This window comes from Chaetodon trifascialis, chromosome 12 (genome assembly GCF_039877785.1).
Source record: "Chaetodon trifascialis isolate fChaTrf1 chromosome 12, fChaTrf1.hap1, whole genome shotgun sequence".
In the NCBI taxonomy this organism is placed as follows: domain Eukaryota; kingdom Metazoa; phylum Chordata; class Actinopteri; order Chaetodontiformes; family Chaetodontidae; genus Chaetodon; species Chaetodon trifascialis.
The window spans coordinates 13845924-13854865 of NC_092067.1; the positions used below are offsets into that span (position 1 = coordinate 13845924).

Here is an 8942-nt window from a genome sequence, read left to right on the forward strand (position 1 = left end):
ACTGAGCAGCTCTGCACACTTCAGCAGTACGCACTCTCACATGCAACTGTGCAATGCACTCACACTCTATAATCTATAATTCAGATCCTTTAACAACGTCATCATCCTGGCCTTGTCTTAAGCCAACAAGGATCTAAGCTACTGTAAGATGAGGTGCTTAGTCCATTCAGATAGTGTATTCCACTTAGCCTATTTAATAGAGCCACTCTCCTTGACCTAATAAGGCAGCGGACTGGGGGAGTACTTTTAGTGTAAACTTTACTGTTTTAACACGCGGTTCAATCTAGCTTCTAAGGTAGAATTTGGAGTCCTTGCAGTGACATTTACTGTAAATTAAACACATAAGCAGCCAATTATGAGCACATGAAATGCATGGGAAGTGAAAACCTTTGTCGAATGTCACTTCACCACTGACAACATCAACTGCAAATTTTACATACATTAAAACTGAATCAAAACATTTTCACGATTGTAGTTTAGTGTATAGTGTAGGGCTGCAGCTAACAACAACTTTTGTTATTGATGAATATTAAGATTGATTTCTTAATGAATCGGATTATAGAGGATTTGTTATTTAAACCAGTTGTGCCAAGCACAGGCAGCCATAGTAAACTCTGGATGCACATGGATATAAAAGTGTCTGTTTGACTCCTGTTTAGATGGACATCTGTGTTGCTCCATATGAAGCCAGTTACCCTGTAGGGGAACACCCAATCAGGACCTGATTAGTCATGAGCTTAATCTTCTAAATCCAGCCACCATGATTATGGTCCTTAAGCTGGAGGACAAGACAGGCCCTGCCATGCAACAGCGACACTTCTCTAACACCTGGCCTAAAGTACAATGTTGATCAAAGTATGACTGACCTCACAAATGTGTGACTGTGACATGATAATGATCTGTGGTCTGGAACGTGGATAACATACTGTATCAGTGCGCTAAGATCCATCCTGTTATAATGGGATGAGATGTAAAACCGTTCCAGAGAGAAGACGCCAGTGTGGTATTTATTGGTTTTGTGTGTTTCAGTTTGTTTTTATGTACTGCTACTGCCTGTTTTGAGTCAGTTTGTCTGTTACAAAATCTCGTATGGTGCTTTATGCAAAAGAAATGGTCCGTACCACAAATCTGAGCACTCAGATTCTAGACTAGAGAACGGCCCATTCATAACATGGTATAAAATGATATAAAGTAAAACGATTACGAAGTTACTCCATTTATCGTTCAAATGATTTTTGTTGTATAAATCAGATTATTAGGCGTGATGTGGTATTTTCTGTTAATGCACCAAATTCCTTTTCTGAAAGTCTGGTTCAAAAGTCTGAGGCTCAGATAATTGGACGTGGTTGGGACGTTTCAAGATCCTACTGACAAAGAGGAGCTTTCACTTGCTTAAGTAACAATGGATCTAGTATGTAAGAGTCGGAGGAAAGGATCCTTCTATCCACATTCTTTTAGTGCCTCAAGTTGGAGCAAAATGTCACCAAACTTGTACGACCTGACCAAATTCACTGCTACTGTGAGGCTTAGCTGTCTTGTCTTACCATCCCAGCACCATGAGGGGTAGGGTTGCTTTTAATTACTATCCACAAAAAGGAATTCTCTACACTACTTGTGATATTGCTTTTGCATTACTTCACAACATCGCCTGAGATGCACTGCCGCATAATTGCCGGTTAACAATACAATGTTCAGTCTTTCACATGCCCACATATCAGCACAAATCCCTCCTAATAAGGAGGACCTACACAAGATCTTTCTTTCATGCTCTTTCATAAAGTAATACCACAAAGCCGACAGCAAAGTTGGTGAAAACCAGCTCAAAGAGCACTTTGCACAAAAATGGCACAAGGCTCAGTTGCATGCTTACAGGAGAATCAAGGCACTACCTCAAAATAAAATCTATATCAATATATAAACCAATTTAAGGAGGTTGGCCTCCATAACATCATCTGGTACATATATTAATTGCCTCAAAATAATATAGCAATAAATAAAGCAAGGCTGGTCTTCCTAACACCATTAGATGATGGCATAACACATTTAAATGGCTTATGAGCTGAAATTAATGGGCCAGACACACTCAAACAAACTCACTCATTGCTCACTCACCAAACCATGGCTTTATAGTCGACTTGTTCAGCTTATTTAGCGTGCTTATTACTAAAGCAGCGATTATACCTCATAAGGAGGAGTTTTCCACATTGTTTGTCAGACATCCTGTTCCTCCTTAGAGTCAGCACATGACTTCCCAGGCTGAAGAGCCTCTCCATGGGCACACTAGACAGCATTGGTGTGTTGAATTCCATGAATGTAGTCTATATTGTAGGGAAACAGCTCAGGATCTCCATCTCAGACCCCAAATATTCAGTGCCAGAGCTCAAGGAAGCTGTATTGTGCAACTTAGAACACAAGTAACAACATAATTCTTTGACTAGTAACTGTAATGTGATTACTGGATTTAGCAATAGTAATGAGTTACATTACTGAGTTGCAGACAAATGCAATGTGATTACAGCAATCTGATCATTACATAATACACACTTTTGTATGTTTTGGTGTGTGGTGAAGGAATAAAGGTGTAGAAAATAACAATTTCATTATACACACACACACACACATATATACACACACATATATATGTATGTAGGGAGGGAGAGAGAGATAAAGGAGGAAGAGCTGGTGTGTGAAACGCTCTGCACAACATAGTATAGATTAATTTAAAAAACTAATTTCTGCCACAAGTAGCATCTTTGTTTGTGGCAATGCAACAGACTACAAAGAATTCTCATGAATATCAGCCGATCTGCCTAATTTCCTCATAACCGTTTTAAGTTCACAGTTGTGTCGCTCGACGTGCATGAAATGCCGAGATAAGCAAGAAAACACTTTCACTTCCCACTTCCCGTTCGCACTAAAATGCATTCTCAGCTAAATCCCACACAGGAAATAAGTTCTGTCTATCTCATTTCGTGCTCTACAAAAGCAACAGTATTTGGGGAAAAGGTTCTCCCAAATCAAAAGTAATGATGAAAACTGCCAGAGAGATGTTCTGGAGAGAAAATTATTTAACCTCAACCACGGCCATCAACTGATTATATATATGGAGTGAATTTCATGCTAAATTTAAGGAACCAAGGCTGCAGGTTCATAGAGGGTTCATTTAACTGGACTCTGGAGACACTTTTAAACCATCAAAATGATGGTTGCTGAATAAACTCCAATGATTGAGCATAAACAGGGGACAAAACTTTATTTGTGCTAAATGGCACAAAAAATACTTTTTGTTATTTGTTCATATCGCGGAGAAAATGAACTGCGAATTAATTGATAAAAAAAGTTGTTAGTTGCAGGTAGTTGCATTCTACAGTTGAGTTAATTTAAAAAGTTAAAAAATATCCAAGTTTCTGTCTGATGCACAGCACAAACAAAGCAAAATCAAAGTTTTGCAGCATTATTGCACGCTGCTGTAATGAGGAATGCTTGATAAACCACAACATTATACAAGTTGTATTTTAATATATTATAAGGTTAAAGGTTTAGTAATTAATAATATTTGTGTTGTTTGAGCACAAAACCCAAAGACCACAGGATGCTGAGATCCATATCATACTAATCTAGTCCAGCATATGCAGTTGTAAGCACAGCTACAGTGCCTGTGATCAAATGAACAAAACTGGTGAGTCATTCAACTTTCATGATTCCTTCTTACTTAAAAAGACCAAAGTTGTGAGGGCCTTTATGAAGTTTGAGCAGGGCAGCGTAGTGACAAGCACAAGCCTCATGTTCAGTCACCTGCAATAATAACAATGTGGTCGACTGAAATGTCTTTGAACAGGATGCTGAATTCTACCAGGCTCAAGGGCTTTTTTGGAGCTGAATGTGTGCTGTGACCTTAAGGGGCGTTGGCGAGTGAAAAGTCAAATTTCTCCTGCAGGGATCAATAGAGTATCAGGAATGAAGCAGTGACTATCATCTGTCCTGACATGGGTCAAGCCAGGAAGAGCAATGCAGAGCTGTCTGGAGAGAGGTTTAGAGGACTGCAGTCATCCCACTATCTGCTCTGTGAGATCTGCGAGGGATGAAGACAATAAACTTGAGATTGAGACGGCCAATATGTCAGGCAGCAACGCAAGACCCAAAGCCAAAACGAGACCAATTAAAATTATACGGAGAAAACAATCAGAGCTCACTTTCTAACATTTGTTTCCATGATTGCTGCTGTTAGTGCACATTAAACATAAAGCAACACAAATGTCAATGGCCTCACTCGTCACAAACATGTAATACGATGAAGCATGATGGTAAGTGTGCTGTAACGGGGGGGAAAGACATTCATGTTTGTGTTGTCACCACATCCAAGCCACTGACAATATCACATTATCGACCAGCACTCTACAGCAAACCAAGTTTGCTGATCTCCCCTCTCTGTTGCATAATTAAAGCCAGCCAACAAAAGCAGACTCATGTCCCAAGATTATATTACAGGGTCTTCAAGGACAACTATTGTGTGAATTTACAACAGGCTAATAATGCATATCGATCAGCACAGCAGTGTTTTGACCATTTACCTGAGTGTGCAATAGTGGGCTAAATGGGTGTAGATCTTGTGTGACATCTGGAAGCAGTGAGCAGCACCGCTCTTTTAAGTAGGCCTGTCTTTCTTTTTCTTTTTTTTTTTAACAACACTAACTGGACACAGCCAGTTTATCCTGCTGCACACATTACATCATCTAGGTAGAGCTGGGTATCACACTGCAATACTTTTGGAGTACTGACTGACTTGTGCCCATATTGGGATCTGTCAGGAGCTGAAGGCTGGCGCCAAATCCTGGTTCAGACCTTGTGTTACGTGTAAACCATACTTTATTAACTGGTGCATTTAAGAAGTTTGGCTTACTTTGATGTAAAGCGTTTTTTGAAGAAACCTGTTTATATTCAGGTAATTAAGGTTTAACAGAAAGTGTCATTTTTGGAACTGAAAATCAAATGACACTGGTGGTATCTGTAGGTTTTGAATGCTACTAAGCTTTATACTGACAGGACCAAAAACTAATTAGGCTAATAACAGAGAACCAAACAAATGACATACTGGTGATTATCAAGAACAAATCATTAAAGCAAACAGAGGCGACAGCTATAAGTGAGTCATAAGCCTTAAAGGCATATATCAGTCTGCCAGCTGCTTTAATTTGTATGAACTTTGTGCTTGAATGTGTCACTTAATTAAATGAGTCAGAAAGAGCAATTATCTTCGTTACTGTTTCCTGACAATCTTAATGTCACGTGGACAAAAAAGACAATCTGAATCCAATGTTTTCAGCATCAAAATGAGGTTGGGCTCTGCCTTATCCCCTCTCCCTCCATCAGAGGATGAGGCACAGAAGCTGAATGGGACAGGGACACCTTCAGCAAAGGTTTCTCCAGGCCGGGCCAAGAAATACATCAGAAAATCAATCATCACTGCTGATCAAAGTAACGCCAATTCAACGAAGCATGCCAGTGACCACCAACAAATGCATGGGGCTTTCCAGTCCCCTCTGCTCTTCTTTCATTTATGTGGTTTCCGGAGTATTTTTAACAACTGCAAAGTCACTGGCTGACCTTCAGTAGAAAAAGGAGGCAGAGTGATCTTATGAAGTGACAGAAGTTGGCTAACTTTCAATTAGTTGGCGTCTCAACACTATAAATATGATATAAACGTTTGTGAGTGGAGGCCATGTTCATCAATAATAGTCTGATATGTGAGCAGAGCGCTGTCTGATGAGATGGAGAAGCCATGGAGCTCAGTTAAAAAGGTGAAAATGTCAGTGACGCATTTACGTGGTCAAAGTCGGGCACAGAGTTGGCTGCCCGGTTATTACTCCACCACAGCATCCATGTTTTAGAGGTCCTAGATACATGACAGTGGCCCTGTGATGCTAGGACATGCATGTTTTGACACGGCCATCCCTGTCAGGCTAGCAGCAGCTAGCTAAGTCAGCGGTAGCTAGGTGCTAATGTCTGCCTGGTCCTCGGTGATTCACTCAGGATGCAAATACAAAAGGATGAGATGCTGGGGTCTCAGTCTGAGCGGCTGAACCCAGTAGCAAAGCAGAGGCTGTACGGCTTAATTTAACATAACACTGCTGTGACACGATAGTTTTCTCTATATCAGCAAGACTCGCATCGAGGTTGTCTTAGAAGAGAGAGAGAAAAGCTTATTGCCTTACCACAGATGCGGTGTAATGACCATGTCTTTACAGTTCTTGGCGCAGGGAACAATTGGGGGGGGGGGGGTCTCCCTAGACTGGGCAGAGATTCCCAGCCTCTCAAAGACAAACGGTTTCCATAAGGGTCCACATCGAATTCATCTACTTCTTCGTGATTGAAGGCGTGTGCTGTACGGACACTAGAACATTATGGAAAGTCAAAGAAAAGTGCTGTGTTTGCCAGTTTCCTTGAATGCGGGCTGTGATGCTCGGCTCAGCTCAACTGCACTCCGCTCGCTCCTCCCTGCAGCAAGATCGGCTTTGAGCGGGAAGAAATCGCAGGAATGGATCGACCGCTGGCGGACAGCGGCTGCCCACAAAACACGGCAATGGCCTCACACAAACCTCGGACTCGGAGTAGCCAAATGTAGAGCCGTCAGGAGAGGTCAATTTTAGGTATTATGCTTATTATTAGGCTGCCACTTCATAAATTTCATGATAACAAGAAAAAGTCATGGAGTAATGATGAACTCAGCACTCGAGACTGAGCACGTGACGCTCTAACGTACGAGCTTGAGGTCAAACATGGGCCAGCAATGCTGCTGCAGAAACATTGTTCATTTTCTATATTAACAAAAATATTCTGTGAATGTCAATGTTTTCCTGTACTATAACTAAAAGAAAATCATCGCCCACTTCCGGAGCTTTTAGCCGCTTTTACAGTTTTGGTTTATTTCAATATTCAAAACGTGTATGGTTGCCTGGCAACGGCTCTCACTAACCATACTCGTTGCTTCAGACAAACATTCCATCAGTTCCATCACGAAGCTGTACTGCAGCTACAAAAGTACAATTAGGTGCTTTAGTGGAGAATTTCAAATTTATTTCACTTTATACTTAAATGCTACTTTTATACTCTACTACAGTTCTGATCAGGGGCGGACTGGGACAAAAAATCGGCCCTGGCATTTTGGACCATACCGGCCCATCACATTAGATAACGCGCACCTTTTTAGTCTTTTCTGTCTCTTGAATGTGTATACCAACTGTGCAACTCTTTAAAGCCACGTACCTTAAGCCATGCAATGAGTTAGCAGGAATCAGTGAGAGTGGACACTTAAATACTTCCAAAAAGTGTAATTTATTAACACTAGAAAAAAGTACGCTCCACCACTCCAGCACAGTAATGGATCTTTAAGCAGAATTCGTCGTATTGGGTGTACCTATGTGTTTCAGGGAGGAAGAAAAGAGAAAGCGAAAGAACAGAGAATTTTTTTATTTATTTTATTTTATTTAGCTTCCCAGCCCCAGTTGCAAGCTTAACAGGGTAGTGTAAGACGCTGGAATGACCTGGAAATTTAAAGCTTACTTTTCCAGGCCTTAAAAAAAAATAAAGAAGGAAAAAAATGTACTGACCAGGTATATATGGGAGCTTTGTATGTATGTATGTAAATGTGTTAAAATCAGTGTATATCACAAACATCAGCAGTTTCAGTCCAGGCTATTGTGGAATCTTTGTCATCCTAAAGCTGTGAACAGTTGTTTACATTTAGACACGTCAGGCCAGACGGTGTGTGTGTGTGTGTGTGTGTGTGTGTGTGTGTGTGTGTGTGTGTGTGTGTGTGTGTGTGTGTGTGTGTGTGTTTGAAAGCAGCAGTGGACTGTGGGCCGCCACACATGATGAGTTGGCCAAAAAGAAAAAACCTTCCTCGTTTCGACAGTTTGTTTAATACGCATGTCAAGAGGTTATGCGAGATGTCTGGTTTTTGTGCGTGCTGTGTGAGCGCGCACGCGTGCATGTGCCTGTGCTTAACTTTACATTAAATAAACTCAGCGCACAAAAACAGAAATGAAGAAATTCTTCTGTTATTGGTGTGTACAGAAGGGTCATGATTTTGTGTGTGTGTGTGTGTGTGTGTGTGTGTGTGTGTGTGTGTGTGTGTGTGTGTGTGTGTGTGTGTGTGTGTGTGTGTGTGTGTGTGTGTGTGAGAGAGAGAGAGAGAGAGAGAGAGAAATCAAATGAACAAACTGTTTCTTTATTAAAATCTAAAATTAATTCATTAATACATTTATAAATATGCCATACCATATGTCTATATTATGCTCTTTAACAAAGACAAAGTATTTCAGCATGGAAGCATTTGTTTTTAATGTGTGACAGCGACCTGTGTCATAACTACATCTCTGACGTTTGTAACAAACCAAACCGTGTGAAAATCGGGTAAAAATTAGAGGAGTTGTGATGATTATAGTAGCTGGGCATACACTTCCCTCCGTAGAAATAAATGCACTGGGGACGCATAGGAGACCCATCCAAGATGGCGGCCGCACTGAACGTCAGCTCCAATAGGAAGCGTCAGTCAATGAGGCGTCTACGTATGGTCCCATTTACCGATGGTTGATGCGGCCGACGGAGGAGCCTCCGCGTCCTCCGTGGGCCGGGTCCTCCGTGGGCCGCGTAGGAAGGGTCCTCCGAAGGATGCAGCCCCTGAATTGGGATACATGCGTAGATCCCCTCACGACAATTTTGCTGGCCTTAGTATTTCCTGTGTTTTAGTTTGTTTATTATTGTTAGATTTAGTGTTGATGTGTGTGTGACAAACATGTGTATTGGACATTTGTGAAAATACGGAACAAATCGCGTCCCGTATTAGTTAAACACGGGACACAACATTTAAACGACGATTCCGTATTTTACGGGACGGGTGGCAACCCTACCTATAAATGACCTTGAACAGCCAATTATGTGGA

General features: G+C 41.2%; 1 protein-coding gene across 4 annotated transcripts in view; it reads right to left on the reverse strand.

Moving 5' to 3' along the window:
* The window catches only part of osbpl6 (oxysterol binding protein-like 6), a 35950-nt gene extending 29436 nt beyond the window's left edge, over nucleotides 1-6514 (reverse strand). For 3 of the 4 annotated variants that reach the window (XM_070975506.1, XM_070975504.1, XM_070975503.1), the window contains exon 1: nucleotides 6213-6487. The gene's annotated coding sequence lies outside the window, so the exon portion shown is untranslated. Of the gene's footprint in view, nucleotides 1-6212 lie in introns of all 4 variants that reach the window. The other variant, XM_070975505.1, reaches the window with a different exon arrangement.
* Between the last annotated feature and the right edge of the window lie 2428 nt (nucleotides 6515-8942).